Source organism: Lissotriton vulgaris, chromosome 4_1 (assembly GCF_964263255.1).
Source record: "Lissotriton vulgaris chromosome 4_1, aLisVul1.2, whole genome shotgun sequence".
Lineage (NCBI taxonomy): Eukaryota > Metazoa > Chordata > Amphibia > Caudata > Salamandridae > Lissotriton > Lissotriton vulgaris.
Genome location: NC_141691.1, coordinates 2051604625 through 2051610442, shown reverse-complemented (window position 1 = coordinate 2051610442; position 5818 = coordinate 2051604625).

Here is a 5818-nt window from a genome sequence, read left to right as displayed (position 1 = left end):
TTTCGTTCTATTCCCCTTCGAGTTAATAATATTTTTTTTAAAAAGCTGGAAGGAATTTGCAGCAGCTTTATCTGGAGCTATAAAAAACCTAGGAGGTCAATAGCGATACTAAAACTACCTTTAGAGAAGGGTGGATTAGATTTTCCGGATTTTAAGTCTTATTATTTTGCATCTTTTATGGGGCGCTTTAGGAGTCTATTAAATAAAAATAAAACCTTTTTTTTTCATCAATTTATGTTAGGTAGAAACTCATCTCAATTTCTAACAAGAATACAAGACCCGAACTTCTTCAAACGAGTTAAATTCAAGACAGCAAGGGACGCGGTAGGGTTGTTTAATTTAGTCATGAAGTTTTGCGACACTTCTTTTTTTCACTCTGATTTGTCATTATGGGATAATCCAGGGCTACCAGGTATTTTTAACGATAATATTGGGAGAGAATGGGCCGATTATGGGATCAAGAAACTGGGAGACCTATATGGGCATGAGGGGTTTCTACAGTTTTCCATTTTACAATTAATTTACTCGCTACCAAGTGAAATGGCACTTAAATACTTGCAAATAAGGGACTATCTTATACGGAAAATGAACCTAATAAAAATTACTAGCTCGGATATTTGGGAAGTTTTGTATAGCTCTAAGGAGAAATCTATAATAAGCAGAGGATATAAACAATTAATCCAGCATAACTTGGATGATTGTCCTAGACTCTCTCAAAAATGGACGCTTGAATTGGGAACTAATGTGACCCCCCAGAATATCTCAAAGGCTTTCACAACTCTTAACAAAATAACATATTCCTCCAGTTTGAAACTTCAATTATATAGAACGGTCAGCCAACTCTACCACACCCCACAGAAAATTTCTAAATGGTCACAAAATAATGAACGTACCAAATGCCCTAAATGTGATCTGCAAGCAGCTGATCTTATCCATATGATCTTTTCTTGCCCAGCACTGAACTTGTTCTGGCGAGAAATAGAAACTACATTATGTGAAAAACAACTGATCAGCTCCCCACTTACCTCATCTATGGTTTTACTCTATATATACGAGCGGGGCCACGATAATAGAAGCTGGCTTGACATAGCGATCTCTTGTGCTAGACTGGTAGTTGCTAGAGCCTGGATCTCACCAAATCCACCTCAGAGGACAGAATGGTTAATACTACTTCATGAAATATACACAATGGAGAAGGCCCTTGCTAAAAATAAGACCCGGAAATCGGCAGATAGATTTGAAAAGATTTGGGCTAACTTTGTATAAATATTTAGTGTTTCTCTTTTTTTTGCTCTTTATTTTCTTATACATGTCTTTTTGTTTGGCCAAGCTGTAACATTTAAAGATGGTTGATCTTACTAATTTATGGATGTGTTCCCTGATGTCACCTTAAAGATCGCTATATTTGTATTTTTTTTTTTTTTTTTTTTTTTTTTTTCTGAATTGCAATGTCTCTTTGCTTGTGACTTGTCTGTCAAATAAAAAAGTTATAAAAAAAAAAAAAAAAAAAAGAACTAAATTGCACACAAATGATGTGTGGAAATCGTGTTTCAATGAGAAGTTATCATTTGTGCATCACCAGGTAAAGTGTTTTTTTTGTTCCTATTAAAATCTTTGTTTCTATCACACTTTAGAAGTACCAAAAAAATGTGCTTCATTTTTGCTTTCCTAACTGCTGAGTGAGTAAAGTTCATTTCCAGGTATAAACATTTTGTTATGTGTTACAGAAATTACATCCTACAGCCTTCCCTTTCACACTGTGGCCAAGCAAAATTGTCACATAATTCACTTTCATTTCTCTGACTGCAAAGTTAGACAGGTTGTAAACTCCAATCCCAACGTAAAAAAATAGCAGTTTTTCAGAAGACAGTCTGACATTTGACATCTGTCTTTAAAGCGCAGAAAATGTGACAAGTACAGAACTTAAAGGCATCTTTGTTTATTGCTTTGACTGTGACCCACTAATATCAGCTGGCAACTCTCAGTTTAGAAAATGCTGCTTCAAATGATAGTGTGCTTAATTGTTGTATTTGAATGAATTGAGGAACGAAAACTGAGAAATGTAAATGGACGAAACCAAATCATGGAAAACCAAGTTTAGGTCAAGCCAATTTTAAGGCAGTACAAATAAATTGAACATTAAAGGAAACATTTCAGAAGAAAGATCATTTTAGGTTTAAAGTATTTTATTGCATCATTGAAAACAATACAAACAAACAAACAAATACAGTTGTCGCGAAAGAGGTTGTGCAGAGTCCGCCACAAGGGCGCAACCAGCTAGCAAGGTGCGGCAGGTACAACTACCCTCACAGCCTGGTGGCAAGTGCACATGCGGTGGCGACAATGTCAAGAACCAACACCCCCTTACCCAACTCCCCCCCCTCCCGTCCCACTCCCGAGTCCCCCTCACCCCCCCCGTACTTGTGGTAAAGACGCCCTTCTCCACCTTCTCCGCAAGGTGCCTACCCCTCCCGCCCTACATTCCTTCCAGGTATTTCAGGTGGACGGAGCAGCTGGGGATATTAGCCGCAGCAGCCGGAGATATCGGGGACAGGTAAGTTCCTTGAATTCTGATTGTAATAAGGTATGGAATGGCAACCACAGCTCTTCAAACTTATCCACCTCCCCCGCCACCATAAGAGACAACTTCTCCATTCCCAGGACGTGCCACAGCCTGTGTAACCAACCAACCAACCAACCAACCATGGTGGGGAGCGTGGTATTGCGCCAGTAAATGAGTATGTTCTGGATCGCAGAGCCTAATGCGATCGCTATCTGTCTACCTTTCTTAGATCTCAGGGGATACATCAGGCCGTTAGGTAGGCCCAACAGGACATAGGTGGGGAAGCGAGGCAGTTCAATTTCAAAGCACTGGTCTATCTCATCCAAAACCTCTTTCCAATAGGGACTCAATAGAGGGCATTCCCATAGTACGTGGGTAAGCGTGCCAACCTGTCAACAACCTCGCCAACAGGAGTGTGCAATGTTACGATTCATTTCATGTAATCTCTCCGGTGTGTAGTACCAGTAGGTGGATACTTTCATGAACGTTTCAGTGAGCCCAGCATGGTACGCGGAATGGCGTGCCCGGTAGGAGATGTGATCCCAATCTGCGTGGCTCAGCGGCCTTCCCAGTTCTCGTTCCCAGCGCTCCCTCCCGGAGTTGTAGATGTGAAAAGGGGGGGTTGCAGGAGTTTATACAGATCTGAGATGAGTTTAGAGTCCGAGGAGCGCGTCGCCAGCCACCTCTCGTAAGGCGTGAGCTTCCGATCAGCCAGGTTACGCACCTGCGGCTGAAGCGCCCAATCACGTGCCTGCATATACCTCATGCGTTCGGTCTCAGGCTGGTGGTATTCCCGTCGGAGGTCCTGAAAGGATATGGCGCCATCCGGGCCGTACATATGAAACAGTGCACTGCACCTAGCCGTCCGCCAGAGTGCAAAGGCCCCGGGCTCCATCCCAGGATGGAAGTCCGGGTTCCCGACCAGTGGCGTGAACGGTGATGGGAAGGTGGTGAGCTCATGCTTAGCATTCACGGCGTCCCAGACTCGAAGCGGGACTTGAGTAATAAAGGACGCATAGAGGTTGGGGGGACGGTGAGCTCTGCGCAGGAAAGGGACCTCCTGCAGTGTCCTGCCCACCACTGCCTGGTCCTGGAATAACCAGTGCTTATCTGATTCCCACCTGCTCCACTCCACCAAGTACCGTAGTTGCGCCGCCTGAAAATATTTGTGCAGATCCGGTATGCCAAGTCCCCCGGATTCGGGTGCTAGCGTGGATAAGGCTCTCTTGAGTCTGGGTTTGCGGCCCTGCCAGACAAAGCGAGCGATATCTGTTTGTGCCTGTCTAATCCACCCCTTCGGGGGTTGAAGTGGTAGGGCCTGAAATAGATACAGTACTTGCGGTAAGAGAGTCATTTTCACCGCGGCTATTCTGCCCAACAATGACAGTGTCCCCTTGTTCCAGCGTGTCAATTCCTCCTTAAGTTTCCTGCCTAAGGCTGCGTAATTGGCAGCTACCATGGCAGGTAAAGAGGGTGCCAGAAGGATGCCCAGGTAGGGGACCAAGTCTTTAGACCAGCGCATGGGGAAGAGGCTCTGTAGCTCAAGTCTCGTGGCGGCGGTCAATGAGATGTCGAGAGCCGCCGATTTCCCCATATTCATCCTGAAACCCGCCACTGCAGCGAAGGCTTCCAACTCGGCGATACAAGCGGGAAGCGCCTTTCCAGGATCGTCAAGTGTCAAAATCACGTCATCCGCGTAGAGGCTAATGGTGTGGACATACCTCCCCATCCGAACGCCCGTCACATCAGGGTTCTGCCGAATCCTCTGAGCAAACGGCTCCATATATAGAGCGAAGAGCAGCGGTGACAACGGGCACCCCTGTTTGGTGCCCCGCTCTATCGCAAATTTTTGGGAGCTGCAACCATTCACTCTTACCACTGCGGACGGAAATCTATAGCAATTGAATATCAGGACGCGAAATTTCTCCCCCGTGCGCATTTTGCATACTACCTTCTCTAAGTAGGACCAGTGCACCCAGTCAAACGCTTTCTCTGCATCAATAGAAAGAAGCATTCGTTCCCCAGGAATAAGGGAGGCCTTCTCCAGGATATGAACCACTCTTTTGGTATTGTCGACTGTTTGTCTACCAGGAATAAACCCCGCCTGATCCGGATCCACCAGCCCCGGCAAGTAGGGCGCCAGACGCACCGCGAGAATCCCGGAGTACAACTTGAGGTCCACGTCCAAAAGTGAGATCGGCCGGTAGGAGCCGCACTGGGTCCGGTCTTTACCCGGCTTAGGGATAACCGACACCGTCACCTGGAGTAGGTCCGGAGGAATAGCCCCCGGTTCAGAAAACGAGTTGAAGAGGCGCGTCAACAACGGCGCCAATTCTGGGCAGAATGTTTTATAGAAAAGAGGGGTATATCCATCGGGCCCTGGGGCCTTCCCATGTTTGAGTCGGGAAATAGCCGTGATCACCTCCTCGGTCCGAATTTCCCGTTCCAAGTCCTCTGCTTGTTCCAGGTTAAGGGAGGGGAGATCGACTGATTCCAGATAGTCAGCCTCGGGCTGCGCCGAGGAGGGCGCACCCGCTTATAAATCGGCGTAGTACCGACGGAAACCGTCCGCAATCTGGCCATCTTTCGTGGCCGTCACTCCATCGGGAGTCGACAGCTCCTTCACCCGATGTTGCTGGTGCTTTATGCGAAGCTTATTCGCTAGGAGCCGGCCGCACCTGTCACCGCCAGTATAGTAAGCGCGTTTTAGGCGTAACGCCGCGTATTCCGCCCTATCCATGTCTAGTGCAGACAGGAGTTTCCGGGCGGCTTTAGGTTGCCTCCAGACTCTGGGGGCCCCGGTCCTCTGATGTACCTGTTCCAGCTCCCTCACCTTGCACGTGAGTTCATCCCTCTTTTGTTGCCGTTCCCTATTCTCTGCTGAGGAAACAGCGATAAACTCACCGCGGAGTACCGCCTTCAAGGCGGCTCACTGCGTCGCTCGAGAGGTGTCACCATTATCATTGTGCCGCTGGTATTCACCAATCGAGTCACGTATACGTTTCACTACGGATTGCTTGTTTAGCAGGGTGTCCCTGAGGCGCCAGACCCCACGCGAGGGAGACACTGGAGGCAGTTGGAAAGTGCCCGTCACCGGGGCATGATCCGATAGTGAAAGAACCCCTATTTCAGAGGACGTGGCTAGCTCGTAGACCGGTCCCGTCACTAGAAGATGGTCTAATCTCGCGTAGGACTTATGTGCGTGCGAGAAGAAGGGGTAAGCTCTGGCAGTGGGGTGAAGGCGTCGCCACAGAT